This window comes from Diadema setosum, unplaced genomic scaffold (genome assembly GCF_964275005.1).
Source record: "Diadema setosum unplaced genomic scaffold, eeDiaSeto1 scaffold_33, whole genome shotgun sequence".
NCBI lineage: Eukaryota > Metazoa > Echinodermata > Echinoidea > Diadematoida > Diadematidae > Diadema > Diadema setosum.
In genome coordinates this window covers 324045-344785 of record NW_027307659.1, presented here as the reverse complement: position 1 = coordinate 344785, position 20741 = coordinate 324045, and the positions used below count along the sequence as shown (strand labels likewise).

At 39.2% G+C, this 20741-nt stretch overlaps 1 long non-coding RNA gene across 1 annotated transcript; it reads right to left on the bottom strand.

Moving 5' to 3' along the window:
- Positions 1 to 2987: 2987 nt before the first annotated feature.
- On the bottom strand, positions 2988 to 6344 carry LOC140245788 (uncharacterized). The gene is made up of 3 exons (XR_011902369.1): positions 6219 to 6344; positions 3827 to 3924; positions 2988 to 3366 (listed from the first exon to the last, which is right to left on the bottom strand). It is a non-coding gene; the product is annotated as an uncharacterized lncRNA (long non-coding RNA).
- Between the last annotated feature and the right edge of the window lie 14397 nt (positions 6345 to 20741).

Genomic DNA, 20741 nt, shown 5'->3' with positions numbered 1-20741 from the left:
ATGTGGACATTTATTATTTGGTAATTAATATGTACTCGGTATACTGTGTTTCATATTTTTTTTTTTACTTTTTACTGTTTTATTTTTTACTTTTTTAACTTACTTTCTTTATTTTTCACATAATTTTTAATTCAAATTCAGTTCACTTCTTTCATAATAATTATGAATGTTTGTTCTAAGATGAAGGATACCGCTAAATATAGGGAAAAAGATGTGCCAGTCAGTAATGATTACTTGCATTTACTCATCTTTCATACTCATGCACTCTGTTATTTCTTTCTCGGAAATAATCTATTAATTTCTTTATTTCTTATTATTCCACATTATTTGTGACTTTTACTTTGTCACAATTTTTATCGGTGTCATTATTGTCATTTGGCTTGCATGCGAATTCACTCATAATTCCTCATTTTCCATCTTTCTCTTTCCTGCTCAACAGATTCTTTGATAGCTGCACTTGATCATATAAAAACATAAAACTCATCCTGCATGCACTCTTCGAAACTGATAAACTCCTAAAAATACATAAATATCAAAATTATCAGAATTTCAAGCTTCATTTTAAATATATAACAATGGTCATGTTTTATTATGCCTTTTGCAGCAATATATTGAAGAGGTACATTATGTAATCGAAGAAACATAGGTTCTCAATAAAGTATCAAATTTGAATTATTCAGAGATGAGTAATGACAATGGGAAGGATAACAATTGTGGAAGAGCTCCATAAATCAATAAATATCTAATGGCAAATGGAGATGGAATCAATATTAAAGAATATGCGTAATTCAAGTTCATTATTACATCAGTTCTTGTGTGTTCACAAAAAGAGAAACACAGTTCGAACATGCGCACCAAATCTTACAATTTACATTTACATCTATAGAGTGCGGACGGAACATATACAAAAGAAAGAATAACATTCTCAAATTAATATATCAAGCATAATTATGTATATGAACATAAAAAGATGTTGCTGCATATGCATGAAGCTTGTGAGTGCTGCAACACACATTATGCTCAGATGGAAACTTGATGTATATCATACAAAAGAGAAGAGGTACTGCATGTACATGTAGTTACACTATTCACAGGACAGTAGAGAAAAAGCAAGAGAGAGAGAAGGAAATGGGTGTCTAAAATAGGTCGATGTAAGGAGTGCCAAGCCAATTAAGTCTCTAATAGTTATACATATATGAAAAGGAAACAAATTAATCACAACATAAATGATCGTGCTCATATTAACCAATAATTAGCATCTAAAAATGTGTGTAGAAAGCCCATAATATCAGCCTTTCGCCCCGTAGGCTTGTTACATATGAGAAAAGAGAAATTTTGGCCGACCCCCCCCCCTCCGAATCCTTAATCCACCAGTACTATAAACACATGTGCTAGCAAATTCACAAGAGGGGTGGGGAAATTCGGCCAAAATTGTGTGTGGTTAAGATAATTAAAAAGAAAGGTCATCGGCAAAACTACGGGGTGGATGCAGACGAATTTTCATGTGATGACTAAAAAAAAAAAATGCAGCCAAAGGGGGGGGGGGGAAAGGACGGTGGAGAGGGGCCAAGGCTAATTTGACTCCCCTCCCCCCCCCCCCCCCAAAAAAAAAAAAAAAAAAAAAAAAAAAAAAAAAAAAAAAAACACGCCACTGTTTTACAGCACCTTTAAAGGACTCTTAATTTTCTTTTGTAAAAAACAAACGTCTCGAAGTAAAGAATTCCATATTGCAGGCGAAATGTAGACCGATACAGAGTATGAAGTGTACATCCCAAGCTATTAAAGAAAAAAAAAACAGATTATGAATATTATTTAAAGTAAGAATTTCAGTGCGTTTAATCATCTTTAGTCGAGTTGCAAATGACATGTGCATATTTAATAAGAGCAGTTAACTTCGAAGCGCCCCAAGCCCTTCTATATTTAATCATTCATGTCTAAAGGTAGTGCTAGGGCATCCCGGTGGTCTAGTGGTTATGGCGCTGGTCTAGTAATCCGGAGGTCGTGGGTTCGAATCCCGCTTGGGCTGCCTGTGATTTTTCACAGCAGCCCACAAACTGCACACTGCAGTTGCATGTGTTACTACGGATGGAGACAAATGAATAATCTATTATTTTAATATACAATGTTTGACATCCTTTTTGTAATCACTTTCTTTAATTGTACATTTAGAGACATAATGAATTATTATTAAAAGAAATCATATTTCTGTATTTTGTGTTGTGAGTTTGCATGGGAGCATACACGTATCATAATTTACAATTTTAGTTAAATAAAGAACATCTCATAACAGAACTGTCTAGTGATGGTTGAATGATTATGTCAATTTGTTATAAGTCCTATCAGTTATATGGAGTGCATTTCCCATGTTTATAAGAATCATACGTAACACATTCAAAGTGGGTTGAAGACAACAAAATAATAAATAAAAGAATAAAGGAGAATAGAATGAATTACAGTTTGAGGTGAGTTTGGCATGTCATTAACTGGATTAATATTATCATCTAGCAGAGATGCATATTTGATTATTTGTTGCATTAATTTCATAAAAATACATACATGTATAACATGTCTCAATCAACATTCAGAATGTTTGCAAAATGTAGATGAACATGTATCATGAACATGGTTGAAGATGAAGCTGGAACTTTTTGTTAATGGGTCTAAGCTACCATTTGTGACTCTCATAAATCTGTTTTCTGTGAAAATTCGTACAGCGAGCGAAAAGTTTCTGATATACACATTTTGACAGTGTGACACATTTGGTTATGCCCCCGACAATTTAGATTGACTCTCGCAATTATCACCGTTTACGAAAAATAAATCAGTGAAGGGCATGTTAATCCTCAGTCGATAACTATTACAACTATGCAATGATTATTCAACCATCTAACTTCATCTGATTACAGCATCATCTGAATATTGCCAATGTGCACTTACAATGTAGAAATTTATCAAGATGTATCACAAGGTTATGATTACCACACAAAACCTTCAAGATTTATTATCATGAAATACATACCAATGAACACTTAAAGAAAATCTAACATTCCATATCCACATGAAGCTTGCCTTGATATAAATGTCTCTCAGTAGTGTTATTAAAGTGTAGCAAAATTGTAATTACGACATCACAGAATGGAATGCATGTTTTCACCTTCAATCTTAGAATCTTCTTTCATGTTTCCACTTTACAATCACATTTTAATGTAGATATACCGTCCTTATGTTGTCGCCCTTCATCCCAAGTTCTCCCTTCTATCCTATCTGTAGATTGTCTTCTTTCCTAAGCCATTGTATTCACATTCCTTGATGATAAGCACGATGCTGTACTTTTTTTCTTCTCTGAAACAGTCCAGCTCTTCGCTACTGCATGGCATCAGTCATGTGAAAGAAAAGACAGAAATTAAGAACTTTCGATTAAAATCAAACATCATGATACAAGATACAACTTTCATTTTGAGAAAAAGAAATCAGCCAACTAAGCTGTAGTTGAAATCATTTTGCTCTATTTATATTAAACATAAAACAAAATGGTATACAGGATCAAAGAATGTCAAAAAATACTGCTGTTTGTCTTTGATGCATATTCAAATTGTCTCGCCTTTTACATATTTTAATCATGCAAGATCTTATGTCTAGCACTTAGTAAGTCTCATGTAGAAATTAAATTGTCATTCACATGAATAAATCTACATGTCCTTGTAAATAAGGCATTGCTTTGAAAAAGCTGAATATTACTAACTGCATTTGGGAAACAGTCTACGACAATCAAACTTCTTTATTATCAGAGACTTTAACATCTTGATTAGACCTAGACTCTAATTACCATTGTATTCACATCCGTTGATGATGTACACGACCCTGTACTTTTTCTTTTCTTTTCTGAGACAGTCCAGTTCTTCGCTACTACATGGCACCAGTCATCTGAAAGAAAAGAAAGAAATTAAGAACTTTTGATTAAAATCAAACGTCATGGTACAAGATACAACTTTAATTTTGAGAAGAAAAAAAAATTAGCCAACAAAACTGAAGTTGAAATTATTTTGCTCTATTTATATTAAACATAAAACAAAATGGTAGGCCTATGCAGGATCAAAGAATGTCAAAATATACTGCTGTTCGTCTTTGATCCATATTCAAATTGTCTCGTCATTTACACATTTTAATGATGCAAGATCTTATGTCTAGCACTTAGTAAGTCTCATGTAGAAATTGAATTATCATTCACATGAATATGAATCTACATGTACTTGTAAACAAGGCATTGCATTGAAGTAGCTGAATATTACTACCTGCATTTGGGAAACAGTCTACGACAATGAAACCTGTTTCTTATCAGAGACTGTATCATCTTAATTAGACCTAGACTCTACATTATCATTCAGCTTTTAAAGGTATTAACCATTCACCTATAAAACAGTGGCATTGTCATGTGCATCATATTTCTTTGATACTGCACATATTTTCATGAAGTCTGTGCAAGAATGCAAATGAAACACGTCTGCTGTTTGGTATTTATCCCAAAAAAAAAATCACTAACCCGGAAGTCCTTGGCCTTAGGAATAACACGTGGCGAGTTAGCAGGAATTGACATTAAAATAGAATAAGAATAGATCAACTAAATAGGCCTTTGCCTCATGAATGTCTGGTCTAATTATAGACTAAGTGAAGTCTAGACCTTTCACTTTTAAGTTACACAGATTTCATGTTACTTAGATCTAGACTACATCTAAATCTAGACATCTAATACTATTAGATCTTGGCAACTTTTGTCTTTGTGACACGAAATTAACACGTCACTGATGATATTTCGGCGATGTCCAACAGGATGACAGTACCACTATTACTAAATCAGTAAGTTGACATAGATAACTAACATCAACTTGTTAAAGTACGTTAGAGATGGCACCATATACAATAACCGGTGACACTGACACTGACAGATCTAGCGACTATGTTTAGACTAACGTTAAAGAGTGAGACTCGCCATCTCAGTAAGTCGGCCAAAGACAAAGTCAATACAGGGCTAAGTCAGTGTTACTGTTATGTTAGGCCTAACAAACGTTAACGGTTACTCGGTAAGGTTAGGTTTACCAGGACTCAAGAGTCCTGGTTAAATCAGTCGAGGGACATTTCTTAGGAAGTCCTTCGATTCCAAGAATAAAAAGAGTGAAAGAACAAAGGGAAAAAAGGAAAGAAGAAAGGACAAAAGATTATGTATGGCTGCTGTGGAAATCGACAGCGCCACTGTATCACTATCAATCAAGCGTAAATATATAAACGCCATTTGGTTGGGCCACATTCACAAGTTTTAGGGGAAAAAAGCCCCACCGCTGTGCTTAGGTACTCCACTCGAACTAACGTTAGACATACACTACACACAGTACGGTACTAGGGCTGAATTCACAAGTATACTTTAACACTGCACTGTACAGGAAAGCCACCTAACCTGTAGAGTACTCGTAGTGTTTAGGTAGTATCACTAGACCACATACTGTCATAGATGACATCTACACCAACGCTGCACACTGGCACTGGTCCGACGGTCCCTGACCAGGAAAAATCACTGTTGGACACTGACCAGTAACTTTTTCAGGAATGGACCAGTAAAGATTGGGGGAAAAAATGGGTGGACTTTACCTACTATTACCACTAGTCTAGATGTAGATCTAGAGCTAGACTACCGGTATGGCTCTGAACTGTGTTAATTTGACTTGGTCTTAGACTTCAGCTGATCTTAGTTTTAGTAACTGGTATTACAAGTCTTAACTTAGACTTAATAGTTAGACTTGAAAGTAAAAGTCTAACATGTCTAACTTTATTCTTTACTCTTCCTTTGAGTTTTACTGTTAGACTTTTTATTTATTTTTTTTTTTAGTTTAGTACGTCTACTTTGTCAATCTCAAGATTTCATTTTCAACTCAAAAGTCAAGGCTTTTAGTGTCTTCGAGACTTTGAAATCTTGCAATCTGCATGTCTTGCACACAGACGTTACGACTACAGTACTCAGTAGTCTCAGAAGTAACGACATAAGTTGAAAAGAAACAATAAATAATATGATTTGGGATCTAATTTGAAATTGGATGGCGTTTACAGACTAGGCTTCATAAGCATCACGCGATTGAATACATGGGACTACACACTACCGCAATTAATGGTTATGGTAGTCCAACTGAAACTGTTATTTTGAGCATGATTTTAATAGAATTATAGCTTACCATTCACTTCACTCGTGGACAGTGGGCTGGCTTAGGCCGTCATTCATCTTTCAGAAGGTTTGGTTCTCACTCTGAGATCTGGATTAGGGCCAAAACCTAATTCTAGGCCAGTAAGTTGAACAAAGCTCAAAGTAATGCAACTGCGACGGTTCGTAAAACCCGCATTGCTCTTCACCGTAGCAATTCGGGTTTTACGAACTGGCGTATCTTTCGTGCGTCGGTTCGTGAAACTCCTTTTTCTCAATTTCTCGATATTTCGAGTACCGTCGTTTTTTTCTTTCTTTGATAAAATTAAGAATAATTAATTTTGTGATCTAAAATTTTGGGATTTGGTAGAGTTTTGAAAGCACTTTCATTTGGTACCAATATCTCGATTTTGAAAATTTTGACCAAAATCGAAATAGCGTCAGTTCGTGAAAACGCCGACGGAATGTTTGCAATATTCGCACTTGTTTCTTACCTACTAGACGCGTGCTACTTAGCTTCTACTTGCGTGCATTCCGTGTGACCTGCGTGAGAGCTTTGAACCGATCCGTTTTCTGTTACGAGCGACTTATGGGTACTGAGAAGTACCTGCGTTGGAGTTGCCTGCGAGGTGCTGCCGGAAAGGGTCTCTTACTGGTGTTCTGCGTGTACCTCTGCGAGCGAACCCCCACGACTCACTAAGAAAAACTTTTGAGCATGCTCAAGGCCTTGTCATACCGTATCTGGGGAAGTTTTGCGGCTTAACTTGCGGGGAAACAAATTTGCTACCCGGAGCTCTCTGCAGTTGGTCCGCACCGACAGTACCTAGCGCGTATCTCGCCTGTAGTTGCCCAGAGGTGCTCACGCAATTCCGATTTTAAACCGCAGCCAAGTTTTGAGCATGGCCAAAACTTTTTCCGGGTATTAAAGTCGCGGGGATGAGGTCCACGCAGAACGCCAGTAGGAGACCCTTAGCGGCAGCACTTCGCAGGCAACTCCCACGCTGGTAGGCCTACTTCGCAGTCCCCGTATGCAGCCAAGATAATGACATTCCGTGGGACTTCTGCCATATCTTAAGAGGAATTCCTTCGCTGAGTTGTCAGCCCCCACGCGACTGGTACAAAGGCCACACAGTATACCCGCAAGTAAAATTTAAGTAGAACGCGTCCAGCAAGTAAGACGCATGCACTGACTCGCCCAAATCCTTGTTCGCCCTCAGATGTTTCCGGTATGCCGGAAAATCCCTACACGCAACAAGACTATGTTAATGGTAACAAAAGAATACAAAATGAGGGTGTAAAATGGTGATCAATTTAATATCCTCGTGTTGTATGCTATAGGCCTATAACATAAGACAATAAAAAAAAAACCGTATTGACAATATAAAGAGCGTAGGTTACAATGTGACAGCAGGGCAAGACTGTGTAAATGGCTATACATGACACAGTACAATAGCCACGCGTTGTCTTCTTGCTATCGCATAATCGTTACATAATAACATAACAAAATCAGACGAGTACGTGTAATAAACCAGTAACTTAACCTTACAATAACATAAGCGCAAGCCTTGATATCCGCCACCAACAAGGTTAACACTTATTTTGTTATGTGAATCATTCACAATTCCTTTACCATTTTTTAATATGAAGAGTTTGTTCGCAAAAACAGATAAGTCCATTTTTGAAGATTTTGAAGTACGGTCTCTGTAATAAAGTACAAAATGTAGCAAAAGCTGCTGAAAACTGGTTATCCAATATAGGCGAGCCAATGGACTAAAATGGAGTCAAAAGGGGCCTGAGCTTTCGATCCTAGCAGAATCTTCGTCAGAGGCAAAATGACAAACAAGCAGGGAAAGCAATCACAAGGACTGCACACAACAAGAACAGGCAGGGACAGGCTGGGTACATAGAGCAAAGAAAACAAAGGAGAGGGAGGGAGGTCACGGGCAAGGAGCCCAACAGGTAAAGGGAGGGGGATTAGAGCAGGAGGCTGGACAGACAAAAGGCAAAGGAGGGTCAGTAATGATCATGAGAATCAAGGGGGCGACCAATGAAGGAAAAGGATGAATAGGGAGGTAACATCAAAGAAAATAAGGAACACCAGAGGGATAAAGAAAGGGAAAGAGTGAAAAAAAAGCACTCAGCATGGGGAAGGGGGGGGGGGTGTGAACAAACAGTGAGCCCTGAAAGGTATACCAGGAGGAGGCAACAAAAGGAAGTAATCAAACATATCAAAGTGTATACACACACACAGTAAAGATAATAACGACAATGGAATAACAGTAATGGAAAAGATATAGATAAAAGAAATAAAATAAAGCACATATGAAAAAACTGGGGGGGGGGAGAAAATTGTATACATTGTATGTAGATAAGCAGGCATAGGCATAATAAGCACAAGTATGTATAAACAAACAAAACCAAGTGTGTGTGTGTGTGTGTGTGTGTGTGTGTGTGTAGGTGGAGAAAGGCTGTATTAAAGAGACTCGGACTAGAGGAAGGAATCAATTGGGCATAAAGGACAAATGGAAAAAGTACACAGAAAGAACAAAATGAATTAAAAAATGAAAAAGAGAATAAGAATGTGAATAATAATAATAATAATACAAAAGTGGTTAGTCATTTCCCTCCTGGATTTTAAGGCCATGGGGTTGGATGGTGTGAAGTCGTCTGTAATATCCAGAGCTTTTCTCTGCTGGTTCTGACTGTGTCTGGACGAGTGCCTAAAGATTCATTGCCCTGTAGAGTCATATCAGTGATGGAATGATCGGGTAGATTAAAATGGTGGCCCACTGGAGTGTCGAGCTTGGCTGTGTTATCGGTGTCCATAGAAGCGTCTTTTGAGTGTTATCTTGGTTTCCTCATTATACTGGATTCTCCAAACTCTGCAAGTGATGAGATAAACGACATTAGGCAGGCAGAGTTGCTGGTGAAAGATTCACTCTCATGGATGTTTATGCTACAAATGATGCACCTACTGGCTGAACGTTTGAATGTGCCATGCTGTAAAGAAGAAGAATTGTCAGTGAGGGAGTGTAATTCAGCACGGACGATGAGATCCTTGAGGTTGCGGAGGCGTCGGTATGCCAGGATGGGAGTATCTGGGACGGCCTGTAAGAGACGATCAGAGGTGTGAAGGATAAGGTGATTATCATGAAGGATATTGTGGAGAGAGGGTAGATTGGGATGGAAAGTGGTCACGAGGGCTATTCTGTCAGGCCCCATGTCACAGTGGAAATTGACAAAAGTTGCCAAAAATTGACAAAATTGACCAAAGTTGCACAAAATTGTACAAAATTGCATAAACTTTTCACAAAGTTGCTCAAAATTGCGCAAAGTTGTACAAAGTTGCATAAACTTTTCACAAAGTTGCACAAAATTGCGCAAAATTGTACAAAGTTGCACAAACTTTTCTCAAAGTTGCACTAAATTGCGCAAAATTGTACGAAGTTGCACAAACTTTTCTCAAAGTTGCACTAAATTGCGCAAAATTGTACAAAGTTGCACAAACTTTTCTCACAGTTGCACTAAATTGCGCAAAATTGTACAAAGTTGCACTAAATTGCGCAAAATTGTACAAAGTTGCACTAAATTGCGCAAAATTGTACAAAGTTGCACTAAAAATTGCGCAAAATTGTACAAAGTTGCACTAAATTGCGCAAAATTGTACAAAGTTGCACTAAATTGCGCAAAATTGTACAAAGTTGCACTAAATTGCATAAACTTCTCACGAAGTTGCACAAAAATGTGCAAAGTTGTACAAAGTTGCATGACCTTCTCACAAAGTTGCAAAAAATTGCGCAAAGTTGTACAAAGTTACATTAACTTTTCACAAAGTTATGCAAAATTGCGCAAAGGTTCACAAAGTCACATAAAATTGTACTAAGTTCCATTAACCCGTTGAAGACGAGCTGATTTTGCTATTACACGCAATTCTTATGACCCCAGCCCGATTATACCCGGGACTCGTCTTCAACGGGTTAACTTCTCACAAAATTCCACTTTAATTCTTCTCCCTTCCCCAAATGAGGTCCAAATGTGCTTGCTCCGTGCATTCTGTGCGCTTTCCTATCTTGTTAACTCTAATATCTTTGGTACTATCAAAGAGTTAACAAGATAGGAAAGCGTGCAGTATGCATGGAGCAAGCACATTTGGACCGCAATCGGCAGTCAGGCACAAGATCGAAATACCGTTCTTCCCCAAAAGAACGGTTTATGGCTGTTTTGGGGCCTGATGAATAATACATAAACCTTAGTCCCGTCATGCTTTGCGATGCGTTGCGTGTTATACCTATGGCCAACAAATGTTTGGTTTGCAGTACCGTTTTTCAAAAAATATTTACGGAAAATGTCATGGCTCAATATTTTTTACAAAGCGCATGAATCATGAAGAATACATAATGATACTTCTCTGTTAATATAAAAGAAAATGAGCCATGACATTTTTGAGAATTTCCACTGGAATACGTAATTAGGCTCGATATTTTTGAAGATTTGAACGAACCGTTCCTTATAGACGTGTTCGAACAGGCGCTTTGTCAAATAACGCAATCTGGTAAGGGTATTGTTTGTTATCAGTTGGGTTGCAACTCGCTAATGTTTATCAATGTAACATCTTATCGTGAAGCTCAGAGACATAGAGTAGAAGGGGGGGGGGTGGAGCAGAATAGATGATTTGGTAATGTAGACAAACTATGTATTCACCTGTCAAATACAACCACATCACAATAGTCAGAAGGCGAACTGCATACATTAGTATTGCCAATTCGGACAAACATTGTAGCTTGTCAAACCTATAGCAACATTCACTGCGGGTGACGATCATTCCATCCATTACAATGTTATTGTTTGTTATCAGGTGAACAAATGTTTGCTTATCGAAATTTAACAAAGGTGTGTGCATAAAATTTGACATTACGAAACCCCTCTATTGAACCGGGGGGTAAGATTATGTAATTGTACTTGTTTTGATTTCTTATATACCAAGATATGCAATTGAATTATGACAAACGAGCAGGGGAAAACATTCTAAAACGGTACTAAAAACATCTCCCGCTCTGCGTATAATTATGGGTCAACACCCTGTTTGGTTTTCAATATATGGGTGATTGCGCACGCGTCCATTTGTATTGTACATTAATTGGATATTGCGTACCACTATAACTGAGAAACTACCCACCAAGTGCGACTGAGTATACCCGCGTATGAATTAACTAGCACGCTTGATGACCGCGCGCTGTCCATTTGTTTTGTACATGAAAATCGCGCAGTTTCCAGTCTTTTCAATTAAGCGTCTTTGGTACTATGCTATATCCAGTGGTTAGAGATCGAAGGATAAAACCCAAACAAACTAAGAGATGACGTCATTTCGATTCATGGTGCGCCGGACGTGTCAAAACTTGAACTACTTGAAAAACAATTCTTTGCAAATTTGCGGCTGTTTCATTGGTTGAAAGTTAAAATGAGGTCTGTATCGATATTCACAAGAGATATCGATACACCATCTTCATTCTTTTTCTCAAGTCGAATACTGTATAGTCGAGTCGAGTCAAGATACAAAAATATGTCGTCAAAAGCGAGCCCACTGCTGAAGAAACTCATGGAGTCTCATTTAGATATTAGACCAAGTGACTTGATCATTATTAATGATAAACACATAAAACAAATTATTTCTGATTTACGCGATTTCTTTAATTTTAAAGTGTTTATAATTCCATTTGATCAATTATTTTTTTTTTTTTTTTTAAATCATGATGATTATAATTTCATAACCCACATGTTACCGGAACAAGATAACACAGGAAGCCATGTACATGGCATCTGATATAAAGGTAAGCCCTAAGATTTATATTACTATTAGTCTATTCGAATTTGGAACAATTTAAAAAAAATATATATTTATTTATTGTTTTGTGTTTGTTTTTATTTACATTTTTTTTTGTGTTGTGGTTGTAATAGAACGTGGCTCTAAAGGCAGTTTGGATTATTTAGGAATGGGGTGGGGGTTTTTCATTGCATTAGGCAGCTTTCTAACGCCAGACCGAACGTCAAGCTTAGTACGAGGTGACGTCTCAAATTCTTACCCTCGGGTCGTCTTCTAAATCTGAGGACGGGAGTCGGTGGAGATTTCCCCGATTCCACGTCGTCGCGACTTGTAACGACGTGAGTGACACTGTATTTCTTTGTAAGGCCTAGATCTATATGATTATGGATAATAATCTAATTCTGCTAGTTTAATCTTCACGGGCCTAAAAGATAGATTGAAGTGTTAAAATTCACATAAGTTAAAGAGAGAGAGAGAGAGAGAGAGAGAGAGGGTGGGGGGGGGGTTATGAGGCATTTCCCCCATCAGAAATGTCCCCCCCCCCCCCAGTTAACCCAAACACTAAAAATGACCTCTAACATGTTGTTAGAGACTTCACTAGAGGTCAATGACTGTCTAAAGGCCCGGTCCCACTGCACTTACGGATGCAAAGAGGATGTAAAGCGTACAAAAAATCTTGCCATCCGTTGGAAAACGCTACGAATCCGCTGTGTACCCATCGCATACGTGTTTCATCCGCTCTATCCATCGAGCATCCGTCCACTGTGATTTCATCCGCGCAAAAAGTTTTAAGCTGCTTAAAACTTTTAGAACGGATGAACTTTCCGCTGTGTACGATGTAAATTCGCGACATACGAGCAACAAACGTTATATGTCCGTGCGGCATCCCTTAAACGTCCGCTGCATCCTCTCTGCATCCTCTGGGCATCCTCGCAACTCACATCCGCTGCAGCTAAAAACGGAAAGAGGGAGGAAAGATATGGTACGTGGAACGTCTTTACATCGTTAATAGCACGTTAATAGAAAGGATGTAAGCGTGTGCATCTCGTATATAAAGCATTTCGAAAGCATCCCCTCTGCATCCGCTCTGCATCCGCTCTGCATCCACTCTGCATCCGCTTTTTCTGCTATGCGTCCGTTTCGCAATTATCTCCGGTAACCCCTTCGGAGCTGTCATCCCCTTCCATCCGCTTTCATCCGCTAGGCTTCCGATGAACATCCATTTAACATCCCCGCTACATACTACCCACGTCCGTTCTATTTCCGTTCTGTTACCGCCAATTTTCGCCAATTTTGTCAATTTCTGGAGCGGATGAAAGCGGATGAAGCCATCCCCGAAATTTTGCTCGTCCGCTGTGTCCTTTCTGCATACGCTTTGTGTCCGTCGGCCAGTGGGACCGGGCCTTAACATTGGCAGTCGCCAATTCCCCCGAAAATGTCAATCCAACTTAACACCCCAGGTTCTTCCTTCCCCTTGGCCTTCTTCTTCTTTCCTCTTTTTTTTTTCTCTTTTCCTTTCCCCTTTCTCTTCTTCCATACCTAAAGAAAATTTGTGACAAATTTTAGACAAGTTGTCTGATTTTACCAACATCAGCAAAGAATAAGGGGAAAGCACGAATGACAATAAATCAGAGCGAAGAGATTGTGTTACATGCAGTCCTTCGGCTCGAAGAAACTTGACACCCCACCTCTCTCCCCTTGTGGAAATTTCCACAAAAGCAGGTGCCACACCCAGGTGCGTGCCAGACGAAAGAATGCGCGCGCTGGAATAAACAGCGTGTAAATATCCTGGAAATATCGATCGAAGAACCAGCTCATTAGTTGAATTAAAGGAATCATTGCAAAGATATCGTGATTCTATAGCCTTTCTTTTGGCGCATAGTATACAAATGATGCACAGGATAGAGTGCGTTAGTGTAGGCGTAGTGCACTCGAGGGTATTTACAATTGTGAAACATGCACGAGGCGAAGCCGAGTGCATGTTGCACTACATTGTAAATACCCGAGAGTGAGCTACGCCTACACTAACGCCACGAAATAATCCTGTGCAACATTTGTTTTATAAAATGGGTCGAAAATTCGAAAACTAACATCATTTTTCAGCGTTTTTCACGTACCTTTGTGGGTCAAGACGTCCGAAGATGTTCGTCCCAAACTTTTACGCACGTCGCACTCGCGGAAGTCCCGCACATACAGTATGGTTGAGGGGTCTAGATATCGCGCACGTAAATTTGAAATGCTCTTATAATAGAAGTTATTCTATAATCGTACCTGAATTTTTCAATGAATATCACGAAAAAGCAGAAAAATCACCTCCCAGAATCTCCTGATGATACGATGACGGAGTAGTGCGCTGTCGCCGTTTGTATGTCGGACTTTTTTTTATGCGTTCAATTTCTCGGGGTATGTAAAGATCGCGCAGCTGCCCTCTGTAGTTTCATGCGTGAAAGTGTCTGCCCCTCTGCGGCTGTAACGTGCTCCGGCTTTCGTAGAATATTTTTTCACTTGATATTAAATTTGTCCCTGTTATAAGCAACAGCAGTTTTACCTAACTTGTGTATATTATTGTTATTATTATTATTTTATGTGTTATTATTATTATTATTATTATTATTATTGTTATTATTATTATCATCATTATTACTATTATCACCACCACCATCATCGATCATCATAATCATCATAATCATTATCATTTTCATTATTATTATTATCACTTCCACCACCATCATCATTTTATCATTCTTATTATCATTATTTTTATCATTGATATTTTCATAATCGTTAATGATTTTCATTTATAAAGTTTTCTTACAATATTTCTAATCACTTTAACCAATAATATACACGTAATATAAAATGGAAAAAAGTAAAATATGAACATATACTTTGTGTGTGTGTGTGTGTGTGTGTGTTTGTGTGTGTGCTTACCCATTCGTCACCCTCTCATTTTCGTCACCCATACACTCTCATCTAATTTGTTTTCTTCAGTATCATTATGGCCCTCCCCTGTCACAAATATATCACAAGTTAGCGCAAGAAATCACAAGCAAATTCAAATTGAAATCACACTTCAACTTCGATAGACTGAAATATTTATTCCTTTGTAATATTATAATCGTTGTGTTAAAATTTGACTTAAAACAACATTTATTAACAGTATTTCAGCGTAGCTGGCAGCATACATTGTTCTTGTGTATGATGACGTCACGTGGTAAACGATCGATCGAACAAATTACGAATTCTATCGACTCCGAACGAGACAAGCGAGACGACACGTCTAGGCTACAACATCCTTAGAACAGATTTTAAGGGAAGGTAGGTTTGTACAAGGTAAAGAATTGGAAATTTAGTGGAAAATTTGTTGGAAATCAAAATTTCTTACCTGCTTCCTTCTCATGTTGAGCGGTAAGTCAGGTATGTTTATTCCATGGGCGTATCGGCAAATTTTGCGCTTAGTCCTACGCGTAATATCGCTTGCTATACGCAGTTACGCTATGCGCGATCATTAGGTCCCTGCGCGAGACCTAGTACCCTTACTATATAAGTATAATGGGGGGTTGGGTTTCCGGACACCCGCATGAAAACTTACTTATTTTACATAGAATATGCACCCTTTACCTTAAAGACTTGATACAGACTCCTCATATAGGCCTACTAGACAACATACTCTGAAAACGGCGTGAGAATTAACCTGCTAAATCGTTGGATTTGCTCTTCAAAGTGACTCCATGTACGCGTCCGGTCCCATAACGCTTGGTCTACTGTACTGTACAAAGTGTACGTATAGTACAGTATACGTACGTACGCCACATATGTTATGCACAAGGGAAGACAGGCCGGCCGGCCGGCAGCCCGAACTAGAAGTTGTTTACAGGATTGACAGCGCGTACGCGTATGCATGCAATTCATCAAAGGAGCCGCCGCGCGCACAGACGATCGGTAATCTACTAGTACCATAGGATTACAGGCAGTGCAGTTGTACTGAAGTAAAGGAAGGAGGTGTGTCTCATTTCAGCGCTTCCTATTGGCTACATTCTTGAACCCATTTTATAATAGGAAACATCAAACAGTCGAATATAGTGTACTTGATCGAATATCTTATGTTCCCTGAACACTAAAAAAAAAAAAAAGATCGATTAATCAGTCAATTAAAAATGCAATCACAGAAATAAAAAGGTCTCGTATGCCCAGAGAAATTCACTACGAGTAGGTTCAATGAGATGCAGTCATCACCTGGTTAGACAGCAAAATCGTGACAATTAATTTCAGTTCACGCTCATCATAACTGCTTATTACTTATAAAAGTTTTGGCCAGGGAGGTCTTTCTTCCACCTCCCTGGTTTTGGCTATCAACATTCGTTCGTACGTGTTTTTTGTTTGTTTGTTTTGTATGTTTTTCCTCAAGTGAAAGACGTAATGATTTCTTCGTATCGAACGTAGACTATGTTTACCGTTTATCCAAACAGTAGGCCTAGGCGCCTAGGCGTGCTTTCTGAATATATTCAGAAATTTCTATCAACATTTTAAATATATTACAAGACTCCTAAATACCAGTTGAAAAAAAAATAAGAAATCGAATTTTTGAGATATGAACAACAACAAAAAATGACTAGATCTGTCGTCTTTGGGACACGATACATACATGGTATAAGTATGAACTTGATAGGCATAGCACTTTCTGAGCTATCCTCTGCACAACTTTTGGGGAGAAATAAAGAAAGAAAGAAAGAAGAAGAAGAAGAAGAAGAAGAAAGAAAGAAAGAAAGAATCCGTACAGATACAGAAGGTGATTCGAGAGGATACTCGGATCACCTAAAAATGCATAGGAAAAGACCACTTCAACTTCGAATGACTTCGAATTTCTCAAAACCGTTCCCTAGTTCATGGACATCCCATAGAAACGCGTGTTTTGATATATAGGCCTACACGTTGCTATGGCATGTCCTCGAACTGTAATTTATATCTAGTTTCGCGAAACTACGGCCTGGCATGGCCACAGTAATTTTTTTCCGTAACCTCCCGCCTCCCCTTCCCCGATTCGAAAACAGCTTGATTGAAGCCCCTGCCTATATTTAAACACGAACCTTATTAAACCCTAAGTTAGGTACATGGTTTATATGGCTAGTGTTTGAATAGAATTCACTATTTCAAGTTAATAATAGACTGTCAGTATTGCAACTGATTAACAAATTGCCCTACATCGACGTAAATATTTTGTTCATAAATATGAATAAGACTCTCAGTAGTTCCATAATCGTTTGTGTGTCGATCGGCAGGTTAGGGTTACGGAAAAAATAATCGCGGCCTGGCCTCTGCTCTGCCATGCCTCGTCTTCTGTACACGTGTATGTACGCCTGTACTGTACGCCTGTACTGTATACATACAACACGGTCCACATCACGCACATGGTTTTGCAGCAGATTTCACGGTCGACGGTCGGTCGATGCTACACTACAGCAGTGAATGCGATGGAAGGATAGCGAGCTTCGCGATGCCGCGGGCTGTATGTGATGATTTTAATCACAAATCGTGTTTGGTAGTGTGGTTTTTTGAGCAAATTTGTGCTCAAACCTTCTGAAAAGACCTTTAGTCTGACATCAGATAGAAAAAGAAGACATACGAGAATGAAGTGAGTATCAGTATGTTATAATAAAACTGAATGAAAATTGTGTCATTTTCGCGTTTTCAGGAGCCGGTGAATTCGCCCGGCTCGCGATCGCGAGTTTGTTTCATTCTGTTACGGAGGGATACCATGCAAGAAGCCTCGCAAAATTACATGACGGTCCTATTAACGAACCTTTTGACACACTCTGGTTAAATTGAAGATTAAACGAGAACTTACCGTTTGAAGTTTAATATCATAATTTTATGAGTAATTGGAGGGTGAGATTACGTCATATATGAGATCCCGCTAGTGCGCGCGCCACTCAATATTAGAAGCAAGAATGTGACCACTGATGTAGGAAGATAACGAGAGATTAAGTTACCGTTTGAAATTTGGGGGAGGGTGAGGTGGGACGTAATCTCACCCTCCAATTACTCATAAAATTAATATTAAACTTCAAACGGTAAGTTCTCGTTTAATCTTCCATTTTATATCGTAATTTCGTGAGAGATTACGTCATGAGATTTCAAAGCCAGTGGTTACATTCTCGAGGCAACCCCCCCCCCCCGAAAAGGGGTAGGAAGCATACCTTACAAGTAATACAAGAGGTTCCATTGCAAGTCTCATTCAGGTTGAATGCTGCAGAGATATTGTGTCTCCAAGAGTTCACAAGTTCAGGCAGTTCAAGACATGTCTGCCCAAATCTTAGGGCTTCACAGTCTATTTTTTGATAATTGTTTCTACAAAGGTTTTCTCAGCAGGACAGGGCTTGTCGTAGTACTTGCGAAAGGTTCTTTCGTTGGCCCAACCGGCTTGCGCAAGTATTTTAGATACTGGGAAATTTCCCTTATTGGCTGCGGAGGTAGACGCTGCCCGAGTAGAGTGCGCCTTGTAGATCTCTGTATCAATACCAGCAGCCTCCAAAACCTCCTTAATCCAGCGAGCGATTGTTTGAGATGATACCCTGTGATACGGTTTCTTGTAGCTAACAAAAAGGTACCGTTCACTAGCTCTGATTCTGCGGGTCCTGCTGATGTATTCCTGCAAGCAGGCGCGCCGGAAGCAGTTTTGGATTGGGGGGGCAAACATTGGAGGGGGCTCAAGATTAGACCATGCATATGTTATACAATATACACATGCACACACACACACACACACACACACACATACACACACACACACGCACACACATCTATCATATATTAAGTGGCGTACGGTGGGTCGAAACATGGGGGGAACCATAAAGTAATTTTGACGATCTGTATGCTTGTGCGTGTGTGCGTGAGCAATAATGGGACTACAATACATTACGGAATGTGATACATTCAACAACGCAGTCATTGAGGAACATTGTAAGTTTTCCTTATATGGATTATGGAATGACGGTGTGAAACGATCGACAAACTATATACTGTCAGCAACATAAGGTGAATAGCATAACAATAAAATGTGAGCGAGCGAAGCGAGCGAGCTTGAAAATTTTGATATTCTACAGTTCCAAAACTGGGGTTTGTAGCTATATCTTTCACTTTGGAAATTAATGGGGCGGCGCATCGGGCGCAACTGCTGGCAATTACTGGCAGCAACATTAGGAGAATGGCACAACGATTCAATGCGAGCGAGCAATTTCAAAAGCGAGCGAGCTTGAGAATTTTCCCCAATCGAGAGTAAAGGCATCAACAGCCTTGGCATGTGGGTCGGGCAACCATGTGACATAGTTCTCTACCTGCTTGTTAAGTCTGGAGGCAAATAGGTCTATTTCTGGTGTCCCAAAACGTGAAGTTATTTCTTGGAAAACTGTGCGGTCAAGCATCCATTCTGTGCGGTCATTGAAAATTCTAGACATGCGGTCTGCCTCCACATTCAGCTTTCGTGGCAAGTGTGCTGCAGTGACCCAAATTTTACGAGTTTCGCACCACTGCCAAATCTCTCGGGCTGCCCGATCACAGTCAAGGGATTTAATGCCTCCCATGTTGTTAATGTACGCAACAGCAGTACTGTTATCTAGCCGTAACAAAACATGAATGTTTTGTGAATTAGAACAGAAGGACTTGAGTCCCATGCCAGCAGCCAGGGTCTCCAGATAATTAATCTTATTCTCCCTGGCTTTTTGCAGCTCGTCTTCATTCCATCTACCCCGTGTATGGGTGGTATGATCAGATGCCCCCCAGCCTTTGCCACTGGCATCCGTGCACAATTCGAGCATAGGTTTAGGGTGTCGTAAGGGTGAGAAAGTAGACTGCACATTGTCTGTCCACCATTGCAGCTCTTGTTTTGCTTCCAAAGATAGGCTCATTTTTCTGTCAAAATGCCCCTTATTCATTTTGAGTGCTTTGATTTTGTCCCTTTCTAAAGCCCTGTAATAGAGCTGTCCATACTGGACTGCGGGAAATGATGCTACCATTTTCCCGATAATTCTAGCCACCTGCCTGATACTGGGGTTTGCTATTTGCATAAGTTCAGTGCACAAGGACTGTATTTCCTCTGATTTGTTATCAGGCAGTCGAATTGTCATGGCCTGAGTATTGAGAATGAAACCAAGAAATTGTATTTCTTGAGTGGGGCATAGTACTGATTTTTCTGGGTGTGCAAGAACCCAAGTTGTGCAAGGATGCTAGTGGTTTCAAAAACCGTTTGCAATGTTTGATTCTCACTTTCTCCAATAATGAGTACATCGTCAAGATATCCAATTACTACATGCCCTTGCTCTCTCAGTAATGTGAATACAGGTTTCAGTAGTTTAGTGAATAACCTTGGCGCCGTGCTCAGGCCATTAGGCAGTACTTTGAATTGCCAAAGTTGATTTTTCCAGGAGAACTTTAAGAACTTCCTGTGTGTTGGGTGCACAGGTACTGTATAGTACGCGTCCCGAAGGTCGACTGAAGCTAAGAAGCTATTTTCTGAAATGAGTTCAATAGCAGTATGGATATTTTCCATCTTAAAATGCTGGTACTGGAGATATTTGTTGAGATCAGACAGGTCTAGGATAACGCGTGTACCCCCGTCTTTTTTAGGCCGTGTAAAAATATTAGACACGAATTCTCCAGTTTCCATCTGGCACGGTTCGATTACTCCCTTGTCATGGAGTTTAGAATTTTCAAGATCAATATCAGCCTCTTCGGCTTTAT